The following is a 21,296-nucleotide window of genomic DNA, read 5'->3' as shown; positions in this document are numbered from 1 at the left end:
TACACCTTAAATGCATCATATTTAATCCATTAGATGAAGAAATGAAAGTGTTTAGGTCATTATCGAAAAGGGGGGGGGGTATCGAACTCGTACATATTAGGCCTTAATTGACACGTGGGTTCTGAGGGGGATTCTGAATTAAACTTTTGGGGGGGGACAGTTTCCAACTCTAGGTCTTAGATTATGGCGAGTGCTTTAGTTAGAACGGGATTGAGCATTAAATTGAAAGGGGTATCCAATTCTTGTGTATTACTATTGTCTTAGACTGTTGCGGAAATTCTGGTGTTGAGACTGAGAATTATTTTTTTAGAGGAAGCAATTTCCACTCTTCAATATTAACAGTAAGTCTAAAATTGCATGGAAATTTTGGTGGTAGGATTGAGTATGACATTTAAAGGGGAGATAGAAAGCTCTTGATAAAGTATTAAATCTTAGATAGTCAAGGGATTTTTGTAGTGGAGAGAGAGATGGAACATTACATTTTGGAGACTGTATTTAGCGATAAGGAATCCACACGTTTTCGACCCCGAATGTGCCAAAGGAAAAGCTGGAAATGAAAAAGACTAAATATCTCGGAATCTTAAGGAAGTATTGACACTCCATTAAATTAATATTCTTCAAGGCCTGCAAAGAAATGGATGTAAAAATTTTCTTGCTACCTTCGCTTGCAATGGTTTGTTGCTACGATGTGTGTTTCCACTTTATGCACTCTAAGGCTAATCGGGACTGAACCTACAGTTTAAAGTGGGATCCACGCGATATTCGCTAATATGATGAACGATTTAAGGGGTGGTCTTGAGTGATGGCACCCCTGTTTAGGGAGAAGGGGCAGATCAATTATAATGTTCAGTAAAGCTGAGGAGAAAGTTAATTTCGGTAGACACGCTGTCGTAATTAAATATTTTGTTGGTATTACGATATGGTTTAAGGGGGATATGATTTGATTTGGGGGGGATGCATGACATGATTTTGGGGAGGATGCGCCATTGGCCTTGGGGACGATGGACATCCCTGTCGCGCAACATTGATGAGAAGAATACCCTGTCTTTGAAGGAACCCTACAAAAATAAGTCAAAAAGTTCCGGTGATCTTGGGGACCATACACAAAACGCTGTGAGTGATGTGAGTGTCGCCTAGCGTCAGAGACGTGAACTCCCAGCTTAACAAAACACAAGCGCACAAACTTTTTGCGTTCCTCGATCGTTCAGGTCTGGTTTAATTAACATTCAATAGTTTACTTGCAATACATTTTTGTGACCCCTCAATTATATCTGAAACACCTAGTATATATTATGATGTTCATGTTACACTACTTTCAAAACACTCTGTAGAAGGAGAATTCAAAACACAAACTTATATATTTATGCAAGAGTACTTTATTAAACAAATTTCAGATTCTTGAGGTTAAGAGGACAGCCATTTTATCGACCCAATGGAAGAGCACGGAGAACCACAGAGCGCCATATAAATTAATAGGAAGGAGTTGTTGGTGGAGATTTAACCGCAGCAGTAAGGCTCGTCGTGCTGGCTGTTGGCGGCCTGGCTTCCGGCCAAGTAGGAGAAGACCGTTTGCATGTTCTTGCTTGGACCCTTCTCAGCCTTGATCTCGTTCGTCACTGCGTTATCGTTCTCGTTGTCATTTCCACTGAACATGCCTTGGCTGACACTCAAGTTCACCTGCAAGTAATAGAATGGGAATAAAGTAAGGCTTTTGTAAATATGAATGGAGAAGAACCAGCAGAAATGGTAAAGGCACTTAACATACCAGGAAACAAGCTTTTGTATAACCTTGTCCAATAAATCTTCCATGTTCTTTCAGATTGTTCGGGAAGGAACTGCTTCAAAGATTAGAAGTGTCAGGTCTGGCCTGTAAGAGGAGTGCTTCTGGTTTTTCCCGTGCAGATGCCGTGATAGGCGGCAGATGCCTTCAACGAAGGTCTATACACACTTGCGTTTATCGTAATATGAAAAATTATTTAACAACTGTTCAAAGTTTCTGACTATAATGAATTTGCAACAAATATAGATTATCTGCCGTTTTGGTTACAGAACTTACTTTCCTAATGGATCAATTGAAATTCTTTTGTGTTTATAATTAGATCAATGCAGAATACTACAGTAACTTTAACGTATTACTTATGGGAGGAAACTAAAGTTTCTTGCAATGCCTGACTTTTAGAAGTAATTTCCTATCATGCTGAACGTGGAGACCCAACACGAATGATAATATCAATACACATTAAACATGCTTACCAAGCACAAGAGAAGGGCAACGCAAAGGAATATCCTATAGTAGGCCATTGTTGAGATGACTTTGGGGTATCTGAAAGATAATGCAGAAATCAACTTTAAAAATACATCCATGATTTTCCTGTGGTATATTAGGATTGCATTATTATTATTAGGATTTCAGTACTTAATGTGGAAAACGATCAGCGAAGCATACAATTTCTAATTTGCAACTCCTATAACAGTACACCCTTGTCTCAAAAGGTATTTTGTAACTTCGAAGTCACACAGCACAACTTGTAATTGACATAGAGGAATAGATACTTTGTTGTAGGTGATTCACCAACGCCTGAAGTCTTTTTCTTGTCAGGTATTGAATAAGAAGTGAACCAACACACTTGGCCTTAGGCGTGAGAGATGTCCTGGACAGGACATTTCCAGCACGCTGGATTGTAAGCGATTGTCCATTTGCCTGGCCTTCTAGATCCCCTGACATTACCCCTGCACTTATTTTTGTGGAGCTATGTCAAAGACACAGAGTATAGAACTCCTGTCACTGATCTTGATTTGAAGGCCAGAATAAGAATTCCATTGCCACAGTTGACAGGGATATACGAGAGAGGGTATAGACAGTTAGAATTTCGATTAGATGTACGCTCCTTCAGAGGTGCGCATGTTGAAGTGGTCTAATACACAATAAAACTTCATGCGTTGGTAAATCAAATGGGGAATGATATGCTTCTTTATGTCAATTACAAGTTGTGCTGCATGGCATCAAAGTTGTAGTAAGTAACTTTACGGACATCCTGTACTTTCAAAAAAATGCTGCTGCAATACTTATTACTAGATATGGTTTAAAAACAACGCTAACAAGGAAATTGGAGGGTTAATACAGGCAAGGCAGATACAAGGGCTTGACGCTTCAAGAACTACCAAGATCGCCATGTCTCCAGTTTGGTTAACTCCACTTATCTCCCAGCCAGCACTAAATGTTCCACTAACCTCATATCACCTCTACCGATAACCGGTATTCTAACGATTTAATGCAAATACCCACATTTAACTAAGCCTCTCATCGGTTCTTACCTTCGAAAAATATGCAGATCTAAAATTAATTAGCTGTTTTTATAATATTTCAATTAAATAAATATTTGCCGGCTCGGTGGCCGAGGGCGTTAAATGGTCAGCTTTCAATCTGACCACCGAAGTTCTCGGGTTCGAGTTATGGCTGTTCTTAGAGAATGTCCCTTCCTCAATTTCATCTAATTATTCATTCATTATCATCGTCGCAATTAGCGAAAAGTGCAGAAAGCGATGCTAAAGACAAAAAATTCATATATATCATTGCTTAAGGAAAGTTTAATAAAGAACTTCCAGACACAATTCAACTTAATCGTCTTGTGCAATAATTCAGAACGAAACAAGACGACTTTCAATGGTATATATTCTTCAGTTCCATAAACGTTTTCCAATGCAATTAGGATTAATATATTACTTTTCAGAAAACAATGAACATTATTTAAATATTGAGCATTTCTATCTATTAGTGTCAGTTTTACAGCACAGATGGCATTGCCAACGGCCACACTGATATTTGACACCTGAAAGCGAATCTTGATCAATGAACAACTTTTTATTATATTAGTATTATGAAGTTAATAAAATCATCCTTGGAAGGGATGAAAATTTATCTGTGTTACAATGCAATACTTGTTTCTTGTGGGGTAGTTCTTAACAACAGCAATTAACGAATTTACAAATACATATTATTACGGAAAGAGCTGAGAGAGGCGTCTGAGAATCGAGCAGTATTTGTGAAATAGCGTTCTCCTATACTAGTTTGAATTAACACACTATTTTCCAAGTATTGCACAAAATTCTCAGGAAATAGAATTACAGGATCATTATTGTCGCGATATTAAAAAGGTTTCTTCGCATGAACAAATAACCGTAGCAAATCACATTTCAAATGAATAACTTTGGACACTTTTCAACTCACCTTCCTTGTTGGATAGATAGAGAGAGAATGTTAAGGACGATTGAATTCGCAGTGTTTTTATACGGGCTCCATACATATGGTAGTTAGTTTCGAATTAGTCATTTACCTAACAATAACTCCTCGCGCTATTCAAGCAGATAACATATTGGGAACAAGATTTTTTACAGCAAACTGGCCGAAAGTAATTCTCTGTCCTTGGCACAGATTTGGCACCTTCTACTACCATGAAGATTCCGCTACTAGTGTCACCTGTAATCAACCGTTGAACTAATGACAGTGTGCCAGATCATGGTCTTCCAGTTGATACAGGACCCGTTTAGTAACATTCCTTCTATATTTCCAATGCGAAATGAAAGGTGAGATAATATATTGTGTTCTGTACATTATATAATTACTAATTTCAAGGAAGAGATAGCTGTGAAGATGTTCATAATATGCTGGTAACGGTTCATTAGCTCCTGTACGGACAAACTAAGGTGTAATGAATGTGACTGCCTTGTATTCTTGAAGAATTATGAGAGGTAGGATCACTGCAATTCAAGAATTATTTTGGAAATGGGAAGAAGGGGGGATCCGGGGGAATAAAATTCATTGTGGGATACAGGTGTTAGTACACAAATTTTTTATTTGTACTATCTTTTAGGGAAGATATGCATATTATTATTATTATATTATGATTATTATTTCCGTTCTTTGACTCAATATAGGCCTCCTCTATGGTGCAGTGGTAGCGTCGTAGCCTTGCAATCAAGAGGGTCCGGGTTCGATTCCCGGTGGAGACACATAGTGGTTCGGATTCCACTTTAAAATGTAGGTCCAGTCCCGATTAGCCTTTCTGTGCATAATATGGAATTAAAATACCAACTTAAGCAAGCAAACTCAACTCTTTGTCTCAATACACACGTTCATGTTTTGATTATAATTCGATTCAGTATACAAGAAATATAACCACTATGGGCCGGTATCGGTTATTAATTCCAGCTGATACTTACCGATATCGAATATTATTATTATTACTATTATTAACAATAACTTGCTGATTGCATTCTGTTCCATGTTTGGCTCTACTAAAGTTTTACTTTTTCATGAATTTTTAATACGTTTTCCAGTATTTCCTCATAAGCATAAATAAAATATTTTATACAGGTTCATTCAGTAAAAGCGTGCGAAAAGGAAATAGGAGATAGTTGATGTAGCAGTGGAAAGTTTGCGATAGGGAACTTAGGGTTGGAGAAGCCACCGTACCGAGATACAGAGCACCACCTCATTTCAGTGTGGATGACCGCAATCATCTGGATGCTACCTTTCCTGTTCCCTGGATTGGACGGGGACGTACTATTATCTTGCCTGCGAGGTCACTCTACCTAAATCATCACGATTTTTCAACTGGGAATATCTCAAATTACATTGTAGATTAGGCACACACAGGAGATGTACTACGTAGAAATTTTCAGCGAAAAATGCCTTGCAAGTAGTTGCGGTAGCACTAACAGAGACGATTCCACACAGGTAAAACAGCGATAGCGAAAAATCAGGTAAGGCCAGGGAGGCTCGGTAGCCCAGTGGTTCAACGCCAGGGGTTCCGGGTTCGAGTCCCGGGTAAGGCATGGATATTTGTGATTGTATGTCCTGAAAAGTCCTGAAATAGAAATGTAAATGAAATGATGTGAGTGAATGAAGTGTGATGGGGGAAGCTTCCGCTTAGGGGCGGACAGCACGATGCAAGGATAGCGAGAGCTCCCATATCTTTCCTTCCACTAGGCTGGTACATTTAACGATCAAAGTCCATCTTCCATATAATCAAGTACCAGCATTGTCAGTGTTCACGACAAGCCTCTTAGTGGTGACGTAAACATCATATGAATATACTTTTTACGGCATTTTTACCATGACAAAGCCGAAGCCCTCGTTGAATGTGGTGTCTAACCGTGTGGAAAGCGTGGAGGAGCGACTTCGGGAGTTTGAGAACCGCCTGCGGGACATCGCCGGACAGCAGACACCCCTTGGTAGCGCCGACACCGGAGTCCAGCCGGCGTTGCAAGATCTGAGCGCGGCCTTCCTGGATTTCAAAAAGGAGGCCGCAGAAACGCTGAAATCCGTAAAGTTGGACATCGAGGCTCTCAAGAGATCTTCGAACGAGAACGCCCGGAAGATCGACGATCTGGAGATGTACTCCAGGAGAAACTGTCTCCTGCTGCACGGCATTCCGGAAACGACCGGCGAGAACACGGACGAGCTCGTTCTTCAAGTGATCCGGAAGAACCTGAATATGCAGGACATCAGCATCGATGAGATTGAACGTTCCCACCGCATCGGTCCCCAGAGGAGAACAGTGGCGGACGCAGTGAAGTCCGGGAAGAGGCCCATCATCTTCCGCCTCTGCAGTTACCGTACGAGAGATTCTATATGGAAGAGAAAGAAAGCTCTGAAGGGATCAAGATTCCTTCTGACAGAATCCCTGACGGCCGCTCGACATCAGGTGCTGCAGAGGGCTAAGGACCAACACGGCCCCAGGAACGTCTGGACCCAGGATGGAAGGATCATTATACTTCGTAGCAACGGGCATAAGATCTCGGTCACGACGATGGAGGACTTGCAAAAAATCGAGTGAACGTGGAGGGGAAAGGACACCCTGAGACATGGACATAAAAAAGCTCAGCGTCCATTTTAAAACTGTGTTGTACATACATTGTGCAAGTTTCTTTTCTACATATATTTGTTATTCTTTTATGTGTTTCCGTGTTAGTGTATATGTTTATCTGCGTGTGTGTGTGCTTAAGTGTGTTGCAAAGGGTTTTCAGTGTTCTGCAAACATCATCTCTTCTGCCGCCTTGGTAAGTAGACTTATAATTCCTTACATAGCATGCCTTTCCGGATCATCCAATAAATTGAAATTCAACTCTCTGCGATGGCTGGAACCGGTAATTTGGTCACTGTAAATTTGGCAACGCCCCCATCCAGCCCATTTGCGGAACTCGGAGACTTGTCCCTCTCCCCAAGAAGTGTGACCGACCCCTCCCCACCCCCTTCACGGCAGACGATTGTAAACTTTTTTCCCAAACCCAGGTCAACTTTCGCCGCCGGCAACCTCAATGTAGCGCACATAAATGCCCAGAGCGCCCTCAAACATTTCCTCGAGATCCAAAATATATTTTCCACGCTCGAACATATCGATGCTCTTTTAATCTCCGAAACGTGGCTGCAAGAGTCCCTCTCGAGCGATCTGGTGCATGTGGCGGGATTTAAACTCTTTAGGAGAGACAGGATCGGAAAAAGGGGCGGGGGAGTAGCAATATATCTAAGGGAAGACATTAACGCAAAAGTAATAGGACAATCTCACGGAGAATATAACTATTCTTCGGAATTCCTCATTCTCGAAGTCACCGTAAGACAACAAAAGGTTCTTTTGTCCGTAGTGTACCGACCTCCTTGCACTTCCCTCGTCAACTTCGAAAATGAAATCGGGAATTTCTTGCCCAACTATGAACATTCGATAATTTTGGGGGACTTTAATATCGATCTCTGCTGCACAAAGAAAGAAGTCACGTCGTTCCGGGATACGGTGTCTGCTCTGAACCTTTCCATCTGTCCTCTCGACCCAACTCACCACACTCCAACCTCTGAATCGTGGATCGACTTAATTCTTATTTCCAGCCCATCACGCGTAGTAAGTCACGGACAAACCCCAGTACCCGGAATCTCTTACCATGACATGATATTTTTATCTTATGAGCTGCGCGTTCCCAAGTACAAAGCCAAACTTGTATGTTACAGAGACATTAAAAACATAAACGATGGGCAATTATCTGCCGACGCCGCCCTTCTCCCATGGCACGTAATCAGCACGTTGCCCACTCTCGACCAACAGGTGAATCTCCTTAACACTTTCATTCTCCAGTTGTACGACAAGCACGCCCCGGTGAAAAAGAAACGCGTCTCTCGCCCCCCTTGTCCGTGGTTGACGGACGACCTGCGGCAGCTCATGGCAGCCAGGGATCGAGCCTACGGCAAACATCGGAGGGACGTAAAGCGCGGCCAGTCGGCAAGTGGCAGTTTCGAAAGTTTCAGAATATTACGAAATCGTTGTAACCAAGAGGTCAGGAAAGCAAAGCGTCGATTCGCGAACGATCTTCTGAATTATGAGAAAAAGTCGGATGTTATTTGGAAAAAACTGAAAACTTTAGGGGTTGGTAAACAAAAAAGGAACGATCAATTAAACTTCTCCATAGAAATGTTGAACGAATATTTCAGCGAAGTTCAAACACTGGACAATAATGTAAGGGAAGAAACAATACGAACGATTTCGACCACCGTTCACAGAACCGCACCAAAATTTTTCTTCTCGCCCATTCGGCCAGAACATGTTCAGTCAGCTCTCAATAAAATAAAATCCACTGCTGTGGGAATAGACGAAATCTCTGTTCTAATGATTAAAAAAATTCTCCCGTACGTTCTCGTTCCTATAACAGGCATTTTTAATTTCTCCCTGTCCTTCGGCATATTCCCGTCGATTTGGAAACTGGCTAAGGTTCGCCCTCTGCCGAAAACAAAGAAAGTTCTCAGCCTCGGCGACCACCGGCCGATAAGTATTCTTCCGGCTCTGTCCAAAGCTCTCGAACACGTTGTCAGTAACCAAACGCGTAATTTCTTATCACGAAACAATCTAATGAATCCCCTCCAATCGGGATTCCGGCGCAACCATAGCACCTGCACAGCGCTCATCAACGTGACGGACGACATAAGACACGCCATGGACATTAAAGAAGTAACTATTCTTGTACTTCTGGACTTTAGTAAAGCTTTTCAGACTATTGACCACGACATCCTGCTATCCAAGCTATCCTTCCTGTACAACTTCTCTGACCCAACCGTAGCTTGGTTCCGTTCGTATATTAATGAACGCCAACAATGCGTCTTCAACTCTGGTGAGAAATCGTCGTGGCGATCAATCAGCGCCGGTGTCCCCCAGGGAACCGTCCTCGGTCCACTCCTCTTCTCTCTGTACATTAACCATATTCCTGACGCACTCGAACACTGCAAATATCACATCTATGCAGATGATGTTCAGCTGTATTTGTCGTTTCCTCCAAAGAATATTGAAAATTCAATTCGCGATATAAATTATGATCTGAACAAAATCAGTACTTGGTCAGCTAATCATGGGCTACTAATTAATCCTTCTAAAACCCAAACTATTATTATAGGTTCACAAAAAATGCTTTCAGCATTTGAAATTTCTTCCCTCCCGCCCATAATGGTCTTAGGGAAAGCTATTAAATTAAGTAAAACAGCCAAAAATCTGGGCGTAATGTTTAATCAGCATCTCTCATGGTCAGATCACGTAAATTTAACTAGTAAAAGAGCCTTCGCTGCATTACACGCTCTTGTTCGGCTTAAACATTTTCTACCCGTTAGCATTAAAATCAAACTGGTGCAAGCACTTGTTTTTCCACACTTCGATTACTGCGATTCTGTCTTTTCCGAATTACCAGATGATCTCGCTCAACGTCTTCAACGAGTACAAAACACCTGCGTCTGCTTTATTTTCGATCTGAAATATAGGGACCATTTATCCGTTTTCTTTACAAAGCTAAATTGGCTCAAATTAATTGATCGGCGAAAGGTACACAACCTCACCCTTCTCTATAGGGCAATCAGTTCAAAGGAACCGGCTTATCTCTCGAGCAGATTCTCAATGCTTTCCGAATCACACAGCCTTGACACCAGATCGCGAGGGAGAACTCAACTACTCATCCCCCTTCATAACTCAAATTTTTATTCAAAATCTTTCACCGTTTCTACTTCTCGTCTTTGGAACTCACTGCCCCTCGAAATCCGAAACTCATCTTCAGTATATGTCTTTAAGACGCAATTAAAACATTTTTTATTGGGCACAAATAGTTAGCACATTATATTTTAGTGATAAATTGCATACAGTTAAGCGCAGAACAACACTGAAAATCCTTATTCACCTTAATATTTCAAATCCCTGACTACTGTCATGAATATCTGATTGTGTGCGTGTGTGTATGTGTGTGTTTTGTTGTATGTTCGTGTGTATAGGTTAGGATTTTATTCCCATATGTATTTTTTTTCTTATCATTTTTTTCTGTAATTTTTTCTTTGTAATTTTATATTTCTCTTTTTATATTTTAAAATTTACCTTCCTATGTAATGGTTTAAATGTTGTTGTAAACATAGTTAAGTGGTAGAAAAGGCTACAAAGCCTTAACTTCGCCATGATAAACAAGACGCAATAAATAAATAAATAAATAAATAAAAAAAAGTGGTTAGAGCAATGACATGGTATGCCAGAGACCCGGGTTCGAGTCCTGCTGGAGCCCGCATTTTTCGCTGAAAATTTCTACGTAGTACATCTCCTGTGTGTGCATAATTTACAATATTTAACATTTCTACGCTGGGAGGAACCAGCAACGTCGAAGTCTACTGTTTTTCAAAGGTAACAGATTCCGTTGCGGTAGCACTGGCAGAGACAATTTCACGCAGGTAAAACAGCGATAGCAAAAAATCAGGCAAGACCAGGCCGGCTCGGTAGCTCAGCGGTTAGAGCAATGGCACGGTATGCCAGAGACCCGGGTTAGAGACATGGTCGAGCCAGTATTTTTCGCTGAAAATTTCTACGTACTTAAATTACATGTTCATGAAACGGGCATGGAATTAGTTGCCAGGATTGTCGCCGACTGTGATATGAATGGAACACACCAATGATATTTGAAAGGGTGTGGCAGCATCTCGTACGCCACTGTCATGTTTCATTGTGGTTGGCAGTTGTCATTTTGAACAACTGTTGAGAGGTGCCTAATTCAACGGTGTTAACAGCTTGTCAATGCTAAGGCACTAATTTCCAATTTTATAAGCAGGTAACTTGTACGCGTAAATCAAAGTTTATAGTACGTCAGTAGTGTGACTACCTGTGCATACATGCCACTTATTGGTGATTCCTATCGACGATTGTAAGCGCTATCTAGCGCTCGACATGTTTCGCTGGCTTCAGTGACCTATGTCCCCTATCGTCAACTGTTCAGTGGTGGAGTCACCACTCACCTATTTCCTGTTTCCTTTCTGCACGCTATTACATAATCACTGTGTATATAGAACTAAACGCACAGCCATGAAATTAGGCGGCTGGCAGAAGTTCGCGCTGTTGCCACGTCGGAGCACAACCGCGTGTGTTCGGAGGTTTCAGAGAATGAAAGATCACGTTGTAGAGTTGCTCTTTGTAATCCATGTGATACAAACTGACAGAATTTGCTCGAAAGGTCAGGGATGACAACCGTATGTTCCAGAGATTGATTGATTGCTTTCGTGTTTTAAGTCCACTTTATGCACAGTAAGGCTAATCGGGACTGGATCTACAGTTTGAACCCTTTCAGCCCTGATTTTTCGGTTTCATAAAAATAAAAATCACCATAATTAAAAACTTGCTTTTTGCTGTAAGGAAACACAAAATGATGAATTTTTTGTTCAAAGTATTATATTTCATGAAATACAAGACGTGCACTTTTGTGTACAACAGGTCTCCATGGTAATTCTTTGTAGTAGTATTCTGAGTATTATAAGCCATGCAATATAGTTTATATTTTTGCGAATAATCTCCATCACTATGTGGCCCATTCAGATCGACTTCATCGTAATTACCCAATTCACTGTCTTTCAATATAGCTTCATAAAGAGCATCTTCATCAATGTCTGAAAATTGCCATTTTCCAAGCAGTTCAAGAGGCATTCCATTTCCTTCTCTTTCAGAAAGTTTTTTGGTTTAGCACGATGTTTTTTTTATTGATTGATTGATTTGGTGTTTTAAGTCCACTTTATGCACAGTAAGGCTAATCGGGACTGGACCTACAGTTTAAAGTGGGACCCGAACCACTATGTCCCTCCACCAGATATCGAACCCGGGACGTCTCGATTACAAGGCAATGACGCTACCACTTCGCCATTGGGGAGGCACGATGTTTTTTGTCATGTGAAGGGTCTGAAATATAAGAAAATATATATAATTTACTTAATTTGTTCCTTACACAGTGTCAGATACACATTAGGGTTAAAGTTTACTGCAGGTGTCCTCTTGATTCTTACCTAACAAATTGGAATAAAAATACATTTAATTTGTAAGTAAAATTTAACTCACATTAGTATCCAAATAATATATGTAATGTATTTTATTTATAACTTATTTTATCTCCAGTTCGAAAATGTGGTGGTCTAGTCGGTTGAGCGTCTACCACATGGGATACCCGGGTTCGATTCCCGCGGTGGTTGATCTAAGGTTGGAATTTTTCTGGTTTGTTTCCGCATAAGCGGCTTTGGGGTTCACCCAGTCTCAAATGAATGGGGGTACCTGGGGGCAACCCTGGGGAATAAAGGCAACCGGAGCGCAGTACTGATGGCATCACCTTCAAAATGGCCGAGATCGAGAATGTGTTGGGCCCTACCTCTACATCCTCTAAACGTGTCGCGGTGAGAAATAGTAGTAGAGTAGAGTAGAATAGAGTAGAGAAATATAAAATGAATATTCTCCGTGCACTTTTATCTTCCTATATTCTATATTTTTATTTTTAGACGATATGCAAATGGGTAATAGACTCCCACGCAGTTAGAATAGGATAATGCAATAGTCATTTTTATGTCCAACATGTGAACAATCCAAATTTACAAAATAATATCTGATAATATATCCCTTCTTGTGGGTTGGTATTGTGTATATTGTAGTGCTGCCTCCTAGAGGAAGAAGAAACAAGCTACTGTTGCTAGACAAGAGTCTGTGCAAACAGGTCCTGGAATGGTGAACGTAGTTTCGTTATAATGTAAAGTGTTACGTTGTTTGTGAGTTTGTGTAATAAATGCAGTTAATCTTGTTAACATATGTGTTTCCATCGCACAACATTATGGCGCAGTCGGTATAAAAGAACTTGACTCTTCATGGATTGCAGGATTTGCAAGAACCTTACATTTCCGTAAGTTTTTTTTCATCTCGGACTGACTGTCCTCATTCGTATAACAAGCTGTTGTAGCAATCGTAAACGTGTTGCTTTGACGCAATTTGACATAACACGCTAAGGATTACCGTCTACATTGTTTAATTCTTACAAAAATAGTGTGATGTAAATATATATATATCAAGATTTCTTCTAACGTGGAAACAAGTTATATTCATGAAACGTACAAGGGCTTTGTCACGTTCATAGATGGATTGTGGTCCGATGCATATCAAGTATAATTATAAGTGAAAACTCACTTTTCATAGTTGTTAGGTTAAACGTTTGGATATACAGTCATAAATATGTACACAAACATGATATTTAACGCTTTCGACGAAGATTCAGAGGACATTGAAGATTATCTATTACGTTTCGAACAGTTGTGTATCATTCAAAAGTTCAGCGATGATCAGAGAGTTCCTATACTCATCGCCTTTATAGGTGCAAAGGCATTTAAAGTCTTGAAAAATGTAGTCGCACCAGACCTTGTACAGAATCTGTCGTATTCTCGTCTAAAGGATAGTCTTTTGTCACACTACAAACCTGTAACTAATAAGTTTGTTGAACGATATAAGTTTCGACGTTGTGTACAAGAGGAAGGTGAAACCGTTTCTGATTATGTCATAAGGCTGAAGCAACAAGCCATAAAAGGTAACTACGGCAATTATCTGGACGAAGCTTTAGTTGAACAGATAGTATTGGGCATACGATCTGAAGTTACTAGAAGAAAGTTACTTTCAGTACAGTCATTAACCTTTCAGCAATGTCAGGAACTGACATTACAAAATGAAATGTTAGAGAAAGAAACCCGATTGTTAATACGATCAGAAAGTGTAAAACAAGAGTCAGCAGTTTCACGCACCTCAACCCAATTTCCAAGAAGACCAGTGCAAGGGGACAAACATACAAAACAACATACTTATAGTTCGCCTAATCCAACGATTCACGGAATGAAATATACTGATTACAGCTGTCCTAACTGTACGTACAAACATGATTCTAAATACAACTGTCCAGCCAAGGATTCTGTTTGTTCATTCTGTAGGAAACGTGGTCACTGGCAAAAGCGGTGTAGGAAGAGGGAGAAGTTTAAACGGAAACCTAATAGTAATAACGTAGGGCAAACTACTAAACACACAAATTTACAGATGTCAACATCTCAAAGTTCACTTGATGAGCAAACAACATGGTTACCTAGTGTCGTCTCATACAGTTGTGACTCACACATCATCGGGTCACCTACGTCCAATTATTCTTTATCAAGGAATCCAATGTTAAAGGATTTACTTATTAACGGCAAGTTTATTCAATGTGAGCTCGATACAGGCTCTGCCGTAACTCTGTTCCAAGCGGATTCATTCAGGAAATGGTTTCCAATGACTGATATTAACCATTCCTCTATGAAAATATATGGCGTAGGGAAACATGCTCTTTCAGTGCAAGGACAGGTTGAACTGGAACTTACCCACTCAGGATCGACTTACTCACTTCCTGTTATTTTGTGCAAGGAACATCTAAATTATCCACTCATAGGTCGTACCTGGTTAGATATCGTTACTCCGGATTGGAGAACGCTACTGTTACGCTCAGAGTCGGCAAGTTCTATGTTAGGGATATCTACAGAGATTGAGCAATTTCAACACTCGCAGTCGAATTCAGATCCAGTCATTTCTTGTAACACTGGTGTAGTCGTAATGAAGCCGATATCGAACACCATACACGTGCCGTTAAGTGAAGATGCTGCACATTCATCGAATAGCGGATTGTCTTATATCAAGAAAAGATCAGTTGAAGAGGAAACTTGTCAATCCTCAAGTCCGAAAGTCAAGAAAGATTCAGGTAATAGGTGGCCAGAAGCTAGATCCGTAGGACAAAGACTCCACGTAGACTATTTCTTCTTGGCTGGGAGGAAGTTTCTGTTGCTTGTGGATGCTTACAGTCACTGGATAGATGTCTGGCCAGTATCGTCGTTAGATACACCAGAGACCATACGCTGGATTCTTCAGTCATGCTCGACTCTCGGAATTCCACAGACAATAGTTTCCGACAATGGTCCAACTTTCAGCAACATCACGTTCCGTTCTTTTTGCCAGCAGTTCGGGATCGAACACATCACAATACCGCCGTACCACAGTCCTGGCAACGAGCTTGCAGAGAGGTACGTACGCACGGTGAAGACTGGCATGTTTAAGGTGTTGCATGAACACACACATCTGACTTCTTTACAGTTCGATGCAAAGTTAGCAGAGTACCTGCTGTTTTTGAGGAATTCCCGGTTGGGAGAGGAACGTAGTCTTCCTGCAGCCTCAGTCCTCACCTTCAGTCCAAGAACATAGTGGAACTGTATACGTGGTGATCATAATAGAGATGCCGAGAGGACAGAAGCTCCTCCTTTCTTGAAACCTAGGAGCAACCACAGCAAATCATACAGAACATTTTCACCTACCGAAACCGTATGGATTCAATCACCGAGGCACTTGTCACCTAACTTCAAGGAGGCAGATATTGTAGAAAGGTTGGGTGGAACTCACTTATACAAAGTGCGCTTTGCCGATGGAACTCAAAGAGTGGTACATTCACGTTGGATTCGTCACAGGACACACAGACAACAAAACCATCCAGAAACCTGGGATGATGATAGTCCACCCGGACCAGAAGGCGCGGCGGAGAATCGAAATTCGGATTCCGAAACCACCCCACTTCAACCAGACGTTGATGTCCATCAACCCCAAGACGCTGACGCTGCTCCACGACCAACATTCACTCCTCATGTGTCTAGAAGATCGGCCAGGATTAAGGTACCCCCTGACAGATACGGGTACCCTTGTTAATTTTTTTTTTGTAACTCTGGGAGGAATGTAGTGCTGCCTCCTAGAGGAAGAAGAAACAAGCTACTGTTGCTAGACAAGAGTCTGTGCAAACAGGACCTGGAATGGTGAACGTAGTTTCGTTATAATGTAAAGTGTTACGTTGTTTGTGAGTTTGTGTAATAAATGCAGTTAATCTTGTTAACATATGTGTTTCCATCGCACAACATACGTATATGTGGCCATATTCCTTTGAATCGAAAATGTCTAACACAAAATCCAATCAAATTAGTATTTACTAGGTATTACTAGCACCCGGCAATATAAGAAACAAGAGCAAATCAAATTATTCTTTACTCTATTTACAAGCACACAGGACATCTCTAAAAACCTGATGTGCACATTTGTGTACGTCAACAAATACTGTGTGAGTAGGAGAGACCGGGACTAGTTGATTACCCTAGCGGAAGTCACCGAAAACTCTATGTAACAACTTGCCCCTTGTAAAAAGTAGCCCCGGTCTCCCCTACACATAACAGAATCAATGAAACCGAAAACTATGTAAAGATTCTAAAAATAAGAATATTAGCAAACATAGAAATTAGAATATATACACATTATATTGCATAAATAAATTATTTTCATAATAATAAATGAGGACTTAACAGGAGTAGCACCTGCCATGTCTGCAACCTATCACAATATATATTATCTAACTTCAAAGATGAAGTGGCAGCACCTGCCAGGTTCCAAAACAAGTTCTAAATACTGCGTCAGAAGTCATCAATCAACCGCCGGCATCGTAGTTGTAAGAGGGCGGCTGCAGGCCGAAAGGGTTAAAGGGAATCCGAGCCACTATGATCCTCCACCGGGTATCGAACCCAGGACCCCTTGAATACAAGGCGACGACGCTACCACTGCGCCGTCGGGGAGGCCTGTATGCCCCGGAGAGAGGTCGGTCTGACGCTCGAACTACTATCCGTGACAAAAATATTGAGCCCTCGGTTTACGCGCTTGTAAAATTGTACTCCATTGTAGGAAAAAAGTCAAATATACCTCATTGGAAAGTTTCAAGTATCTACATTTTAATAAGCGTTATCTGAAAATTAACCTTAACTTCGTTTTCTTACTATAATAAAAAAATCACTAAAAAGTGTAGTTTTTTCTTTCAATTTTCACGAACAGGGAACTTAACACCATACAGTTCATAATAATTGACTGTACATATAATTTTGAGATTTTTTGTACTTGAAGTTTGATTATTTTTGCACCTCTGTAGAAAAAATCAAATGCATATTTTTACTAGATACTTAAAAAATTGGCATTTTAGGGAAACGTGCAAACTTGAAATGCATAATTACAAATTCAATGAAATTGCAAAAAACTGTTGATATAACACATTTGATCAAATTCCAGAAGTTTGGCGTGTGTACCTCCAATATGGTTCTAGATATTAATTATTTTTTCGCACTCCTAATATGGTAAATGGCTGCATGACGTATGGCCGGCTGCGGCCAAACTCAGACTTCGCGGGCTGCAACCGACTTCCACAGCGTTGCCGTTTCGCTGCACTCGCTGCGAGAATTACGCAAGTGCGTTCCGTCGAGCCGATCAAAAGTATTGTCACAGTTTAAAATAATGAATGAAATATTTCTCATATTGCAAATGGAGTACTGCTGTACTGCATTTTTTTGGGGGGGGGTCTATTTTTTGCTGTTAACTTCATATGAACGTCGTCTCCTTCAATACCCGGTGGAGCTTCGGATCCCACTTTAAACTGTAAGTCCAGTCCCGATTAGCATACCAGTGCATAAAGTAGACTTAAAGATAGAAAATAACTCAACTCGGCTTTATATGAACATTATTTTCCCAGTATTATTTTATGTCGCACATTTAAACAGATATATTGAGTGCAAGGATGTTCGATGAGGACAATATGAATGAAGTCGATGAGAAATCCAGTCTTCTCTGTATACAATAATAACGCACCTGCTGTGTACAGCGATTTCATAAGAAAGGGAAACAGTGCGAGGTGCGTACTAGCGATAGCAACGCATAAAAATTATATTTAAAAAAAATGCGCATTTGATGCCTTCACGCCAACTAATATTTTAAAATATATTTCGAGCAAAAACTAATGTAAATTGTGTTTTTTTTCTCGCAAAATTAATTTAATCATCGTGTCGAGTAGTGGTGGTGGGTTCACCATTTAACGTGTTGCTATACATTTCACCTGAAATACTGCTTTTATATTCTTGTCTGTTTCACAGCTGCAACTCTTGTAATAAGCAAGGAGTTGTGGGTTCATTAAGAGATTTGATTTTTTTGATTTTGATTTGATTTATTTTTCTTCGCTTCTTGTGCCACTTTTGGCTAATTTGCGAAGATGGGGATGAATGATGATATGATGAAATTGATGAATAGACATCACAAACATCCATGTCCAAGCCAGGATTCGAACCCGGGACCCCTGGCGTCGCAGCGCGATGTGATAACCACTCCACCACGGTGGCCGGCGGTTCATTAAGAGAGACAGAAGGACTAAAAACTAATAAATTTTTAATAAATATAATGAGTGAAAGGTAAAAGTATAAAATGCTGTTCATAATGGATTCTGTCGAACTGGATAATTTTAAAAAAAGTCGTGTATCTTTCTTTTCACAACATCTTGCAAAAACTCGCCCAATATTGGGTTGATGCAAATTTTTGTTGTTCCCTTTTTCTATACATACCTTTTTCACTGTGCTGACGTAACCCCCAAAAACACTCGGCCGTGCACTTGAGACCTTGGTTTAATCACTTCACAGAATCGCAATCACTCAATACTGTGCGTACGAACAAACACGCGAACTGGTGAGAGGCCGACTGCTTGGATAGAATGCACGTAAGAATTATCATGGCTATGTGGGAATTCAGGCAATAATTCATGGCAGGAATGTAAACACAGAAGTAACAAAAGGAAATTTAGGCATTTCTACAATTCTTTCCCTTGCGCAACACATTATTTCGACTCATTTCCCGTGTCAAAACTGCTTGGACGCGGGCAAGACGCTTGGCAACAAAGCTCATTTCTTCTTAGCAACGATGTGAATTGCGCGGGAACCGGTTGCCAAGAAAAACAATTCTCTTGTTTTCAATTCGTACAGTGTGAAAGAATGAAACATGGAAATTTGATTTTTATTCTACGTCCATCATTTTGATACGCATTTCATTACCATTGTACTGGCCATTTCCAAGATTGCAACATCATAATTACTCATTAATTGTGGCTGTTCCACAGCTGCTAGTACCATTATATGTGGCTGATATATTTCCACATCAACAAGCTTCAATCACAAGTAAGCTACACACAATTGAATTCGACTTATATATATATATATAAAAAATACACGACAAAATTACACTTTTACAAACATTTTTCTCTGAATAGAGAACAGAGATAGGTAAAATCACTTTTTCTTGCTTTTGTCTAAAAGCAGACACTTGTAGCTTTCCAATGAGGTATATTTGATTTTTTTCCTCCCAAGGAGTACAATTTTACAAGCACGCAAACCGAGGGCTAAATATTTTTGTGGCAGCCCGGTTGATGTTGCCACACAGTGCGCGTGAACCAGCAACTTTTGTTCCGCTCTTGCTTTGTTTTTCCCATATGTGGCACCAGCGCAATTCTGCCCAGCCGCCTATTTTCATGAACGTGCGTTTAGTATTTAAATACATTAAAATTTCTATGATTTGTAAATATATAATCTTCCTAACAAACTTCACTACCTTCTAATTTTTGTGTAAGGACATAACGTAAGGATGACGATAACAGAAGCCTTGCATGATATGGTAATAAAGTGATTCTTTAACTATAATTTCCAGTAACTAATAATTTATTATGTTCTCTTATTTTTTTCCCCGTAGTATTTAGACTGGAACCACAGGGAAAAAGACTTTCGCAGTACAGCACAGCCCTCGCGGGTATGGGGGAGGGCAGCGGGGAGGAGACTTCAGCTCAGTCCGAGTCAGTGTTGCCAGGCTTACTGATTTCTCGAGAGATTTCTTTATTAAACCATTGCTATGGAACCACCAAGGGCCTGCTCAAAAACGCGTTTCCTGCTCATCTTACATGGGCATTTTGATGTGAATAAGGGGAGACGTAGAATGGAGTACGTGGAACTCCACTCAGCCATGAAAAGTGCTTTTTGAACTGTCAAATTATACCAGACGCTACTCAATTGTGTTGGGACATAATAATAATAATAATAATAATAATAATTAAAATTATTATTATTGCTATTGTTACATTACTATTTTTAGATGGTTGTATTTTATCACAAACCAAAATCTATTTCTATTCTGGTTATTTTACATCGCTTTTGTGCCTCTAGGGGTAAGTACGACGGCCGGCACTCGCCCCCTTTCCGGAAAATGAATGTTAACCTAAAAGTATATATTATTTCAGACATATAAATTGATCTCGGTCACAGTAATTTACATCAATTATTATAATGGGGATGAAGGAACGTGATAATTTTAAACTCAAGTGGTGTTTTTTGAAGGGGCACTATTACGGAGTAATATTACTAAAGTTTGCGTTTCTGCGACATCGTAGCAGAAGTGGCACACACTTCTCAAGATAACCACAAAGAATAGTGTCTGCTGTCTGCACTTTTAGAAAGAAATACGTTCGGTGTAACATGAAACAATGCGCGCTAGTTCGAAATACTGGCCATTGTTGTATCGAATTCCAGGAATTGCGACCGTTTTCTTTCAGGCTGTTCGTTATTAAGAAGTTTTATTTGCGTTGGGGAGTGAGTTTTCAGTGTCCCGTCCGTTATTGAGAAGTTATATTTGCGTTAAACCCCATTTATTTCTGGCGGGAAATTTAAAAATGTCCGTAATTTAGAGGTGTTCGCTATTCAGAGTTGTCCGTTAGGAGAAGTTTTACTGTATATGAAATATTTCTCTGCTTCTCCATAGAAGATATCCTGCGGGCGTCTATGCCTTAAAGCATGAATATAATCGGTTTTAAGCGAACGAGGATCAAGAATCCCTGGTTCTGGCAACGTTCGCCATGCAGTGTTGCCTAATCCAAGCGTCAACCCTTCCTCGGACAGAAAGAAAGAACAAATCGTTGGAAAGAGAGGACGAAGAACATAAAGAAAAGTAACAAAGAAATTCAGAAACGAAGAAAGAGCTAGGAAAACGGGGGGTAGGGGAGGCAGAAAGAGAGAAAAAAGAAAGTAAAAAATAAGAAGGGGTTACCTGTTTGTT

The 21,296-nt window shown here is 40.3% G+C and overlaps 1 long non-coding RNA gene across 1 annotated transcript; it reads right to left on the bottom strand.

Annotated features, from left to right (window-relative positions):
- Window positions 1–1,359: 1,359 nt before the first annotated feature.
- LOC146001998 (uncharacterized) lies at window positions 1,360–4,265 on the bottom strand. The gene is made up of 3 exons (XR_014443661.1): window positions 4,229–4,265; window positions 2,254–2,323; window positions 1,360–1,677 (listed from the first exon to the last, which is right to left on the bottom strand). It is a non-coding gene; the product is annotated as an uncharacterized LOC146001998 (long non-coding RNA).
- Window positions 4,266–21,296: the final 17,031 nt, after the last annotated feature.

The sequence above is a fragment of the Lepisma saccharinum genome, chromosome 18, assembly GCF_977018435.1.
Source record: "Lepisma saccharinum chromosome 18, izLepSacc3.1, whole genome shotgun sequence".
Lineage (NCBI taxonomy): Eukaryota > Metazoa > Arthropoda > Insecta > Zygentoma > Lepismatidae > Lepisma > Lepisma saccharinum.
The sequence above is the reverse complement of the archived record's forward strand: the minus strand, read 5'-3'. Positions and strand labels throughout refer to the sequence as shown.